This window comes from Macrosteles quadrilineatus, unplaced genomic scaffold, assembly GCF_028750875.1.
Source record: "Macrosteles quadrilineatus isolate MER2022 unplaced genomic scaffold, UCM_ALF_1.0 Scaffold_6__1_contigs__length_79288215, whole genome shotgun sequence".
NCBI lineage: Eukaryota > Metazoa > Arthropoda > Insecta > Hemiptera > Cicadellidae > Macrosteles > Macrosteles quadrilineatus.
Genome location: NW_026542599.1, coordinates 76,603,575 through 76,618,143, shown reverse-complemented (window position 1 = coordinate 76,618,143; position 14,569 = coordinate 76,603,575). Strand labels below are relative to the sequence as shown.

The following is a 14,569-nucleotide window of genomic DNA, read 5'->3' as shown; positions in this document are numbered from 1 at the left end:
GGTTGTCAAGTTAATTACGAAGAAAGTATGCGTCAGATTGCTGATACAGGTTATTTATTTAGCTTAAAACACCATCCATTCAAATTCATCAATTTTGAGGAAATTTGGTGTAAAAGTATTCGCACGTGTTTTTGTTCACGTTAGCGAATATATAAACAAATTTACTATGAAATTCATCAATACAAAACACAATTGGGTCTTTAAAAGGGTAATTTGGTTGAGCTAGCCTTGTAATAACCCCACGTCACGCTTGTAGTATAATTTGTCCTAGACGACGCTGTTTAGTTTAATCCGATCACCCGCGACTAATGCTTGAGGATCGTATCAAATTTGGAATGTAATGTCTTAATCGGCGTTTGGATCACCGATGGGGAAAGAGTAGTTTGAATTTTTCATATAAATAACAAAGGTGGAAATAAGTTATGCTTTAAACCCTATATTACACAACACCACTTTCAATTAAACACACCGCGTAAATAAATAACGATTTAGTAACATGAATTAATTTTTTTTGTATATGGGTCTTCTTAAGTCTAATTATCTTGGGGAGCTGGTATAATGGTAGAGTGCGGGACTTTGGTCCCTGATGTTCCGGGTTCGATTCCCACAAATTCCACCAATGGACTTATAAGTGATAATGCTGCAACCCCTACGTCTAGTCTGAAGTAATGTGAAAAGCGATCCCTGGCCCGTGTCTAGTGTCCTAATTCTTTTGGTGAATTTCCCTAAGCTACTGTACCGTAGGTGGAACGGCAAGCCATAGATCCGGGACCGATTTAATTTTTTTTCATACTGACTGTTAAAATTTATATTTATGTATACATATGTATGTAGGCCTATACAATGGAACCTCGATAAGAAGACTCTCGAAAAAAAGTCACCCTTGATAACAAGTGTCATTTTCAAATCCCCTTGAATTTATTTGACCCCTAATCACATGTTATTGCAAACCTCAATAAGGAGTCAACCTTGATAACAAGTATCATTTAAATCCCCTTGAGAGTCTTGTTATCAAGGTTCTACCGTATATATAATTTGAATTCCGAGTCCCTATTATTTGTTACACACAAATTCAACCATTAAAAATAAATATATAAATACAATTTTACGTGCATTGCGATAGCCAAAGACAGGTGGTGTTATATAGCTATAAGCCATGTGAGCTCCAACCAATTAGGCCATCTGCCAAGAAACTGCTGTCTGCACTGAATCCTCGTATATATCTTTCTTCAAATATATTTGATAAGTTATTCAATTCCAATTCAATATCCATTAGTAAAAGAGATCGAATAGTAATCAACACCTATGTATAATTTTGCACATAGTATTGAATGTGCAATTTTTCACATCAATAAACATAAATAAAAATACAAACACAAATTGGGTACTAAAATTCACATTGACTTTTGGTTACTGAAGTAGACACCAGCTGTTTTTCACTAAAAATGAAGATATCACGAGCCGTTTACAAGTGTGCCACTGTCTAAACGTATTTTAATGTATAAATTAAAATCCTTTCATACTAAACCCCATAGACCTCCTAAGTTCTCACGTGGATAATTGAGTAAAGAAGATTTATTTGTATCCATCACAATATATTTGCTCTGAACATCTAAATCACAAAGTCATATTTGCTCTGTTCTCTTATATTTACCAAGTGTACTTTAAGGTAGGCTACATTTTACTACTACAAACTGTTTCAATAAACCGGAAAGAAACATTACCACATTAATAAAAAATGTTTTCTTGGAGAAGACACGCAAAACACTTTATTGGCAATCATTTGTATCAAATACACCTATGTATTTTTGTAGTATGCAAAATTGTCAGGAAGTCAAAGCTAGCCTACTACAAAAAGGTACCAGCGGATTTATCCTTTTCCAGTAGTTGTGACATGCACTCTGTAAAGTAAGGTTTACACATATTTACAGCCTTTAATTTTTACATTTTAAATTTCGATCAACTGACGTGTTGACAAACTGGTATGTCGGTTAACCGGTGGTTCACATTAAAAATAGTTTGGGAATTCAGTTCTGTTGACCTACCCGAACCAAACAATTACGCAAGCACTTTTATTCATAACCTATGGTAACCGGAAGCAAGATGGCAGCCGGATTGGCGCGCGCGGGAGATGAGATCACGTGATTTATGTGATCACTATCAGTGGCGCCGCCTGTCAGCATCTTTCGCAACTAGTTTGTTGTACGCTGATAAGAAACTGGGATGAATCTACACATTCGCATCTTTAGTTTGCATAATTTTACACCAACTAGTCTTTTGTTTAGCAAGGAAAATAGTTGTGCAAAACTTCCAGTGAATGTTGATTTGTTTACAATCGTTGTAATTGTTTAAAGTTAAAAGACAAGTTCCTGTTTGGCAATATGTTGAAACGTGTTCACATTTATTTGCATAATTAATTGTGACTATATTAAAGTGAAATAGGTGTTATAAAGCTGACTCATAAACCATTTTTCTTTGAAAAGGACGGTGCTTTTGTTAGGCTGTAGGTTGTATACCAACTCCCTGGAAAGATATTTTTCTTCTTCTTTGTTCCTTAGGTAAAAAAATCATGTAAATATGTGTCTAAAATGGCTGTGATTTAAAAGTAGTATAAATTATGTTTATTTCACTCCAAACATGGCTTAATTAGCATTTATTGTTGTTTCCTAAGGATCGAATCCAGGTTCAGAAATCTATCTGGTCTGCTGAGCATAACATATGCATGAAATAACTTATCGGCCTATCTGACCTTGTTAAGTTTTGTTGTCGTTTTCGTTTGGATCTTGAGGTTTTACTAGAAAGAAATTATAAATCTAGAAATATAAAGGTTACGGTTAGGAAACAGACACTTAGGTTTAACAGACACTTTAAATTTGTTAAATATTTAATCATCCCCTATATAAATTATGAATATATCAATAAACTTCTGTACACAGAAACTAGTTGCGATACCTCCTCATCGTTAGGAATCACAAAATGAGGACTGAAACAAGAAAAATATAGGCTAAAACAATAAATTTGATTCAGGCTTTTTGCTGAACAACATAAAAGACTTCTTGTACATTGCAAGCATTGCATGATAACTTCAATTGTCGATCGTAGCGTTTTATAATGTTATTTTACCCCTTTGTAACTGTTTACCATAGCAAACATTTTATTTTCCATGCCCTGAAGTATATGTATAAGTGCTTTAATGCTAATGAAGATGTGTAAAATCAACGCATTTTCCCCAACTTCTTTGTTTCTTCTGAATAACGCCAAAGGTCCATCAAGTATATATCAATAACGCAACCATAAACTAAATAATCGTGATAAATTAAAGTCAGGGGTGCATGACTTTATCGATGCAAATTTAAGAACTTAATTTAGGAAAACATATTTAACCATCACTTTGTTTAACGTCTACTAACTTATCAGCTGTTTATATTAAATCGCCGGTAACAATGAGGTAGAATATTAGTGGCGCTCCGTGTGGCCAAGAGATGAACTAAACTTTGGACAACAATGTAACGCTACTTTGCGATCGCGTAGCGTCAGTTTAGGATCAGTGCGCGTTGGATCTCCGGTGCGTTCGGATGTCAGCTGGCTGGTGAAGATTTCGATATCGTCGACGATAGTGTTGGAATTCAGACTTGTGATTAGCAGGTAAATTATTTCAAATTTGTATAATAGTTTTTACATACCATGGTTGTTTTTTTGTACCAGTTTTAACAAGGCCTGCTAAGTAGTGTGGTTAAAAGTGGATACATAAGAAATATATTGATTATTTCAATTTAATTTTAAAAGATTAAGTCAAATACATTTTTGAAATACGTGCAAACGTTTTAGTTATAAAATGTTCTTACCACAGTTATTTAACATTTTACGGTGCATGTATACGTGATAACACCATATTACATGATATCAAGTTTTGGGAGCAATATATAACATCCAAACATTGTTAACTAATATTATTTTGTGTAGTCAGTGGATCTACGTTTTGTTTATTTTGAATTAAAAATAAATTTTATTTATATCGTATATTACAATTGTCCAAATTTCAAGTGCATTTATATTGAATAATCTAAATGAATCAGGGTTTTTACCATTGTTCCACATTTTCTAGCTAAATATTGTACTATTTTGTAGGCTACCTTGCGAGTCGAAGTTGTTCAGTATACATGTTTAGAATATTTTTCTTCAATTTATGTTTCATTTGGTTCTAAAACCCTAGTATTCCACTAATGTGCTTCTCCCTCATACGGCGAATTATATTGAAGCTTAGTTATTATATCTATTAGTGTTTAATATTAAGATTTTTTACGATGGTGACATCAAAGTGCTATAGCTTACGAAAAGTTGCCCTTTCTTTGTGTAGCGATTAAAACTATTGTTTACATTAACTATTAACGTTGTTATACTGCACTGCGCGCTGTCAGTGGTCTAAATGAACTACGTTATTTTTTGTAATGTAGAAATCGAATGGATAATTTTCAAAAGCTTATATATTGTTGCTATTAATCTTATCTCCTGGGCTGAATCTTAAAAACAAAATCGGTTCAATCATTTTAATTCTATAACGATTTCTTATTTTAGTCCCTGCTAAATCATAAACACAATACTATTTTCTAAGTTGGTCACATATACAATACGAGTAATTCTAGTTTTCCCACATTAATCACAGATTTTGCACACGCGTCGTTCACAGGCGAGAAACTCGTTCCGTTAATTTACATCAAAACGGATTAAACTCCGCATCTGACAACCAGTTGCCACTGACGACGCTGTTGACAACTGGTTGCCGCTGATCATTATGACTATCCAGTTGCCTCCGACGATTATTCTCACCAACTGAGTTCCTCTGACGATTATTATTTGAAACTGATTACCTTTAACGACTATTTTTGACCAAGGATGTTTTTTACGATCATTGTTTCCGACTGGTACACATATGACGATAATAGTTACACTTCTGACGATCATAGCTACCGACTGGTACACATATGACAATCATAGTTACACCTCTGACGATCATAGTTACTGACTGGTACACATATGACAATCATAGTTACACCTCTGACGATCATAGTTACTGACTGGTCCACATATGACGATAATAGTTACCGACTGGTACACATATGACAATCATAGTTACACCTCTGACGATCATAGTTACTGACTGGTCCACATATGACGATAATAGTTACCGACTGGTACACATATGACAATCATAGTTACACCTCTGACGATCATAGTTACTGACTGGTACACATATGACAATCATAGTTACACCTCTGACGATCATAGTTACTGACTGGTACACATATGACAATCATAGTTACACCTCTGACGATCATAGTTACTGACTGGTCCACATATGACGATAATAGTTACCGACTGGTACACATATGACAATCATAGTTACACCTCTGACGATCATAGTTACTGACTGGTCCACATATGACGATAATAGTTACCGACTGGTACACATATGACAATCATAGTTACACCTCTGACGATCATAGTTACTGACTGGTCCACATATGACGATAATAGTTACCGACTGGTACACATATGACAATCATAGTTACACCTCTGACGATCATAGTTACTGACTGGTCCACATATGACGATAATAGTTACCGACTGGTACACATATGACAATCATAGTTACCAACTGCTACACATATGCCAATCATAGTTACACCTCTGACGATCATAGTTACTGACTGGTCCACATATGACGATCATAGTTACCGACTGGTACACATATGACGATCATAGTTACTGACTGGTCACTTTTGACGATCATAGTTACTGGCCGGTCCACATATGACGATAATAGTTACTGACTGGTCATTTTTGACGATCATAGTTACTGGCCGGTCCACATATGACGATAATAGTTACCGACTGGTCCACATATGACGATCATAGTTACCGACTGTGTTGTGTAATAATTTACAAGTAGGCACCATAGTAAGAAGAAAATAACAAATATTTGCATTTTAATAATCATACTTTGTTTTGGTTTGAAACTATCAAGCCCCATTTTTAACACGGAGGTCTTCATATAAACTACCAAGCTTATAAATTTTCAACTCGTAATAGAGTCGTTTCAAAATAATGAATTACAACATCGATTACAGACAGAAACTAATACGTTGGAGAGCGACTGCTCATTACTTACACAAATTGGATTTCATCCAGTGATGCAGTTACACCGATTTAATTTAATTTAATTATATTTATAATTTAAAATCATACAAATGATAAAATAGGTTTTTTACTTTGAAAGAAATTGATTACTAATAGACTATTGTGGTTTGACTTCCAAAATTTTTTCTGCATCTCAAAAAGTGTTTAGTCGGAAAATTGTTTTAAGCATTAATAGAATTTCATACAGTAATTTTTAGGACGATTTATTACACAGCATCGAAAATATGTTAATTTTACATTTAATGCCCTTCTTTTGGCCAGGAATCAAAATTATTTCAAAACCTATTTTGTCACTCCCTTACAAATTTTCAATGGAGATTGGTTATTCCAATCTATATTTTTATGCTGTCTTTATAAATTTTTAATTACAATAATATCATTAACCACCCCAGGTTTAAAGCCTAATGATTCATTTATTAAAGTTTCATGGTTGTACCACAGACGACCAGACAATCACTGATAGGTTTGTGGGTACTGATGATCATTGTTCGTCTAATTGAATAATGATGTTGTTTTGCGACCTCGAAATCACATCTCTGCCATAAAGAAAATATATTTTACTAGATTCAAATAACTCTTGGAACACGAGATATTTAGGTGACGAAATCACTGTTGATTTGCATATTGTACAATATAATAGCTTATTCCCTATAGCCTAATTTTATATTTTAACACTACAGTTAGTCTAAATATCAGTATTTACGAAAGTGAAACATTCACTGTAACACGGTTTTAAGCATCAATGAATTATTACAATATTATATGGTTTGCTTTAGTTGAAACTATGTTTTTGTCAAACCTGTTTTCAAAAATGGACGCGTATGTCCTCAAATCCTGCAGATTCCTTTTTTGACTTTGAATGCTTTGGAACTATTTCAGACCAGCAACTCGTGTATTGAAAAGAGCAAATTTTGATGCATAATGACGATAATTAATTTTAAAAAGGAAATTTTTGCTACCAAAGTCTAAAGAATCTTTCCACAAATCGCAGTCGCGCCGTTACAAGATCCACGTATCGGCCATGCAGTGCAGTCCATTATACATCGATGGTGCAGTCTTGGTGGTAAAGTGCCCACTAACCACCCAGTTTCCTATTAGTGAACCGGTTTCTGTATTTAAGTGATTGCACGCATTATCGCAATGAAACTATCTATTTAAATACCCCGCTCTCACGAACCCGCGGCCATTAGGGGTTTAAGTTATTTTATCGGGCAATTTTGTTCCGGCTATTGATTCTCGCTCGCGGTCTTCCTCCAAGCAGTTCTGCGGATTGATGATTGAAATTTTATGGGTTTCAAACACTTGAATTCCAGTTTGGCCGTTTTACACTTGGTTTTAAAATGTTTGAGGAAATATACAGGGTGAGTTTTAATTGTCCCCCCCCCCAACTTTTTTCTACATTTTTTCAAATATCAATCCCAGACCACTTCCAAACATTGTTGGGTAGTAAGTACTTCATTTTGACAAGGTGGCCATTTCCGGCCGCCATCTTGGATCCGCCATATTGGATGCAAATTTTTTTTTTCAAATGTAAAGGTGGGAGTTTGACCCATTATTTCGAACTACATTTTTACCCTGATTACAATGCCGTAAGCCGTTTAAAAAAATCTTGATTCATTCTAAAGTTATGAGGGCTTTTTAAAACTTTATTTTTAGCCCATTTTAACATTGTGCATTTACAAACTAAGACCATAATCTCAAAATAGTGCTAGATAAAGATAAGTATACACTACCAGTAATTGTCGACCTATTTTCACTTGGTTATGACTGATGTATTTTTTTCGGCCGCCATCTTGGATCCGCCATTTTGAAATGTGATAAATTATTTTAAATGTGAAGGGGGCGTTGTGACCCATCATTTCGAAATACTTTTTTAAGCTGAACTTAATTCCATGATCCGTTTTTCATTTTCATTTTTTGATTTTGAAATATTGACATTTTTAACAAAAAAGTTTCAATATTTCATAAATAAAACTTGATAACAAAAAAAGGGTTGCGGCATTGTCTTCAGCTTAAAAAAGTAGTTCGAAATGATGGGTCACAACACCCCCTTCATATTTAAAATAATTTATCACATTTCAAAATGGCGGATCCAAGATGGCGGCCGAAAAAAATACATCAGTCATAACCAAGTGAAAATAGGTCGACAATTACTGGTAGTGTATACTTATCTTTATCTAGCACTATTTTGAGATTATGGTCTTAGTTTGTAAATGCACAATGTTAAAATGGGCTAAAAATAAAGTTTTAAAAAGCCCTCATAACTTTAGAATGAATCAAGATTTTTTTAAACGGCTTACGGCATTGTAATCAGGGTAAAAATGTAGTTCGAAATAATGGGTCACAACCCCACCTTTACATTTGAAAAAAAAATTTTGCATCCAATATGGCGGATCCAAGATGGCGGCCGGAAATGGCCACCTTGTCAAAATGAAGTACTTACTACCCAACAATGTTTGAAAGTGGTCTGGGATTGATATTTGAAAAAATGTAGAAAAAAGTTGGGGGGGGGGACAATTAAAACTCACCCTGTATATGTTACCTTATTTTGGGCGTGTTTTGTATGGCTGTTGCTGAAGGTAGTTCTTCAATACGGTAAAAAAATTTGCTCGTCTAGCTGAGCTAAATTAAGAGCCCGTCAAATATTGAGAAACGTATGTGGACTTTTTTTGATGGTTAAAAATGAGGTTGAATTTTTCTTGATCCTATAGTTCAGGCTAAACTCTGTGTCTTAGTCATTAAACGTTTCAAAGGCGAGGTTCTTGGTGATTGACGGGATTTGAACCAGAATCTTCAGAACAGAATGTCCGAACTTTAACCTTTACACCGACCTCTACGGTTACGTCGGGTTGACATAAAGACAGACATATGACAGACAGGAGACAGAGAAGGCGCGTCAGTGGAGCAAAACCAAGACAATTCACCTGGGTCCGCCCTTTGCAGGAATTCGGGGCCAGGGTCGGTATTGGGCTAGTGCTGTAGCTTCTCAGTTTGCTAATTTTATTTTTGGTTCATTTAAGTACAGAAAACATCTTACGGTAACATTTAACATTCTTCAAAACACGTGTTTTATAACCACTTAATGTTTTGCATTCGTTTTTCACTAAATTGGGTACAGAGAAACGTTCACCTTACTTTGAGATTTCAACCAAAGAAAAAAATCACTCGTTTGTTAATCTATTTCTCAACTTAACTGGCAATTCTTAATTTGGGTTCAGGTGTCGAATTCAGTCTTTGGTTTTAATAGATGAGGACAGGTAGTATTTTAATAGATTTTTTTGCACTCCCGATTTTTGTATTTAAAGTAAGCCTACTAAAATACAATTTTAACAATGTAGCGTCGAGGTAAATGCATAAATACCATATAATGTTCAGCAACGTGCATTGTGTTAGTGACATTGTATACACAATCAAACAGTTTCCCGCAAAACATATCCTGTGGCATGTTGTACTTTTATATTATCTCAATGGCAAATTAATCAAGTTATTCATAGGAACAATATTTTTATGATGAAATTTATTGTTTACTCTAGTGTTTTTGTTGTTTTTTTTCAATGGAGATTCTGATATCATCCCAACACGGTTGTAAGCCGGATCGGCTGGCAGGGATTTGTGATTGAAAAACAAACATCTCTCGTTGCGGAAATATACACAGTTGGTTTCCCAACGCGAAAGCTATGTGGGAATTGTTTCCTATAAAAAGTACTGTTACTTAAAGAGTCAATAGCTTTTTGTATCACCGAAATTGTGGAAGGTATATTTTACATATTAAGTAACGTACAAAAGAGTAATTTTATTGAGTACGTGAATGACTTAACTCTCAAAATTCTCTACTTATACCCCTTACACCTCAAAACATTGCTATGGCCGATAATAAAACTACATCACTTAATTAATCTCAATTTAATTGGGATACAATTTATTAACTGGGCTACCTTAATATCGATTGAAAATATCGATTAACTATCGATATTTTAATAATATGTGTGGTATTCCTAGTTTCAAGAACAAATGATTAATTAAATTCGTTTACCTTATGGTCGCCAGGTTCTGGAAGATTGTAGATGTCTATGCTCGACGTACATTTCGCCACAAGTGAGGCATCTTCAGTAGCAAAGTTTGTTACTACATCACTTTAAACACAAACAGTATTTTATAATCTATTATTTACATTATCGGTTTATGGTCGTAGGAATCCGAGGTTGCGAGGGCGTGCGCACTTTTAACATGTGTCATCTGACTGACTGGTAGATATTTTAAACTACCTATATCAATTATAAAATGAAACTGTTAAAACGAATCAAAGGTTACTAATCAAATCGATATTTTTAGTAGATATTAGGAACTGTTAAGGTACTGTACCCTTAATTTGTATTTAATTACCACAATGGTATAACAATTCACTGATAAAAACTTAATAGTTTAGTTAAAAATGGTACGTATAATGTGTACATTTAAAAGAAGGTGAATGTATTTATTTTAAAGATGTTCAATGACGACTCATCTTGACCAGTCAACCCGGTTTCGGATATTCCGATTGGGAATTGCTTGAAATTTATTGATATTGTAATATTTTCATATGTATTTAATAAATTATAAGGGATTACATCATACGTAAGGGTCTGAAAATGTTACGAAACGTTTTTATCATGATAAGCAATAGAAAATCACCTAACTTTTCATAAGTTAAACAAAACGTCGATATACACACAAAGTTGTTTAGAATTAAAATCTAATTATGTAATCATGTTGTATTTTGGCGGCGAACAGGTTGTGACGGTGTGAAATGAAATCCGATTAAGATTCTAAGATAATTCAAATGCGAACTGATAAATGGTAATGTAGTCATCAAGCTGACAGAGATCTGGGTATCTACCTACGAGAATAAAGATATCAGGAGATCTGGGTATCTACCTATGAATATCAAGATATCAGCATCAGGTTTCTGGTGCTCCTGATATCCGACTAGGATAAGGATATCAGGATAGTTAGGAGGCAAGGTGAAGAAAATTACAACCAACAATTAGGTTAACACTGTATATTGCAACAGTTCATCGATTTTATAAGATGGGGTTTTAATTTATAATTTTAATCCATAAGTTTATTTAATTTTTTTAGTATGTTGAGTTTTTGTGGTAAGATTATATATTTTCTCGTAATGTATGTTGTCCGTCCTCATACAACAGCCTTCAGAACGTATCAAGCTATTCAAGGTGTATAGTTTTACTTAATGTATTTTTTTTGTGCGAAAGAGTATTTCCAAGTAAGGGGGAGTGGGAAATGTTTGGGCTATAAACACACAAAGGATTTGAAGCATTTGACTAACTAAATTGTTAAGGTGTGCAATATTTAATATTTAGTTATTAGTTAGGGTTTAGGATTTGTTTATAGTTATTTAAAGAATTTCGTGGAGTGACCTTTTCCCGCCCAAACCCCAATTCTAGATCCACCACTGGACTGGTACCAACAAATTAATAATTATTAATAACATTTATAACTGTAATGGAAAGTTCTACAGTAAAAAACACATTAAAAATATACGTTAAATTTTTTGTGTTAAAATAGTTTTCCCTCCTTTTACATATTATCTCAAATTAACTGTATCCATTCGACTAGCTCGGACAACCCAAAAATATCACGTATTATTTCGTCGTTAAAATATTAACCAAGCTTCCAGAGAATATTAAGTAGGTCTACATCCCGAATCTGCGAAATGATTTCGTCACAAGATTAAGCCGCTCTGATAAGTCTCAGCCGTGTTCCAAACACCAACAAATCATTGTATAATGAGTTCGCTGCCTGAACTTTATTAGAAGAGATTATAACCCACATGTTTTGACAGGACGGCCAATATTTCTAGACCAAACCTAAACAAGACATGCAACAGCTACGGTTTAAGGTTAGGTAAAGCTCTGAGTGTTAAATTTAAAGTTTGCTCGTCAAACTGTAAGTTTCGGTTGGTTTGATACTAAATTAGTTGCGGAGTTGAGTAAAGTTTTAAAGACATATTGAAAATAATAATAATAAATAATGAAACTGCAACGAATTGTGGGAAAGCTATCAATAATATTGATAGAATGTAGAATATTTTGTAACATGCCATGGTTATAGATCTATCACATAGGTCATTACAGAAGTTTCACCGCAAAGGGATCGACGGTTTAGTTTATAAGGACAAAAAGTTAGGTTATGAAATGGAATTACAACATACTTTATAAGCCATACAAGTTGGATTTTTTCTAAAAAGCTTCATAATGGACGGAGGATTTACTTTGCTTATAAACATCTTGGACTATAGTTAAGTTAAATAATCATTACATGGTTTGTAAATATATCTACTGTCAAAAAATTATTAAAACATAAATGCCGTTTTCTAGGTAACAGTTTTACATGTGAATAAGGTTTTCATTTAGGGTTTATAGTCAATAATAGTATAATATTCTAACGTACTCTAACAAGTACATCTTTTACCGACTCTTTGCAGTCCATACCACAACAACCTCGATAGCACAACTTATATAATGACTTACTTATGAACCCCTCTGTATAAAGCTACTCGGTGTTTCTTATATGTGTAAGACTGTGGTGTGGTGTAGTAGCCATGATTATTAAACACGATGTATCATGTTCAGGATTAGCCATTCGTAGGATATGGAAACAACAGAACAGCATTACTAAAGTATCGAATATCAAGAGGATCGAGTTTGCAGACCATAGGTCTCACCAATGGCCTTCCTGAATTATAACTGTACTTGTACAACATTTAAAACACTATTTACGCTTATACAGACAGCGGTTGATATAAATTGAATAATTAAATCGTTCCAAAATAGACTTTTTGCAAATTTGTTTCTTAATTAAAAAGGTATTTATAAATTGTGAAAATAGTACTGATTTCTTTATATTATAATTTTCACTGTGGATGATTTTGAACTCCAATTAAGATGGATTTTTGAGAGTGTAGGGTCTACTGTTAAAAGGTTTATATTACTGTTAATTTGTTAATTATTCATTTTATTTGTAAAATATAAATAAGACTCATAGTGTATTAACTATATAACCTAGAGTATTATTTCTAATGAAATGTTTTTGTTCTAGGGACGAGGCTGAGGAGAAAAGGTAATTTATACTTCAATCGCAGATTTCACGTTATAATTTATTTATTTAGTATTAATTTTAACCCTTCACAATGAATGGAAACTAAACATTAGAAGACCTGGGTCTGCTAGAAATGGTAATAAGTCTTTGACTTTGTTATTTATTTAACAGTTTTGGTTAAATAGGTTATTCAGCAATGGGTAAAATCATGTACATCTTCTAGAATAACAAATTATTATAGAACTCTAGATAAAAATATACGACTATCGACGTGTTATAATCGTAACATGTGTTACACTATCGTAATACACTATCGCACGATGTGTCGACTATCGTAATATGTGTTAACGTAAAACATTTTAACTGCGCAACTTTTATTCGGCATACAATAAACAAGTAATATTATTGACGCTGTAGTAAATGAATATAATTAAATAAGTAACTAATTACTGAGAAAGATGCAAAATACCTTTAAATACTCCGAAACTGGCCCTAGCTGTCCTTGATCATTGGAGTTATAATAAAAAGTACTAGTAAGAACTGATCTTATGTAGTAACAAAAGTGTCACCTCGTGCATTTAACACCCATGCTCAACTCTTTGCCAAGAACAAATATATCTTTATATCTTCATAGCTTATTAGCATCGCACAGATCCAATCTTTATTGTAAAATTTTCATCAATTGATATTCGTTTACAATTTGTAAAATAATCTGATACATTTCTTTGACCAACGTTTAAATCTTAATTTCCAAAAATAAATATTCTGTTCATCTAAAACTTCTTTTCAAATCTTGGTTACGTAAAACTCCCACCTTCCTCGGCCCTCCTATTCAGACAAAAATGAAATGTTTTCAGTTTCAAGATGACAATAACGCTCTGACGTCACTTGCTGACACAGTTCTCTAACGTATGTATATGCATATGAATGGTGTTTCTTGTTCTTCACTAGCTAAGTATAGAAATGGCTCGAGTGTCGTGTGCAGGAAATGGACCGGAAAATCGCGGAGTCTAAAAGATAAGTAACTCTTGTACTCCTTGAAGACCTCACGCAGCTTGCGAAATCTGCTGCGAAAGGTGTTGGTGGCATTTCCATAGCCTGAATCACAACCAGTGGTTTACTGGGTAGTATTCGTAACTTTAAGGGATAGGGTGAGATGATCCGTGTTACTGACTAAGATAAGCTGTTCCTTAAGCCAAAAACATTTTTTAAATCCCAATAATCAGGAACAGCTGTGTTCATTTTCGAACCTTCAAAAAAACTATTGCGTTTT

General features: G+C 33.8%; 1 protein-coding gene across 2 annotated transcripts in view; it reads left to right on the top strand.

The window, feature by feature from the left end:
• LOC128996609 (thrombospondin type-1 domain-containing protein 4-like) overlaps positions 1-14,569 on the top strand; it is a 159,919-nt gene that overhangs the window by 54,901 nt on the left and 90,449 nt on the right. The window contains exons 1-2 of one of the 2 annotated variants that reach the window (XM_054422012.1): positions 3,549-3,645; positions 13,297-13,317. The gene's annotated coding sequence lies outside the window, so the exon portion shown is untranslated. Of the gene's footprint in view, positions 1-3,548; positions 3,646-13,296; positions 13,318-14,569 lie in introns of those variants that run through there. The other variant, XM_054422013.1, reaches the window with a different exon arrangement.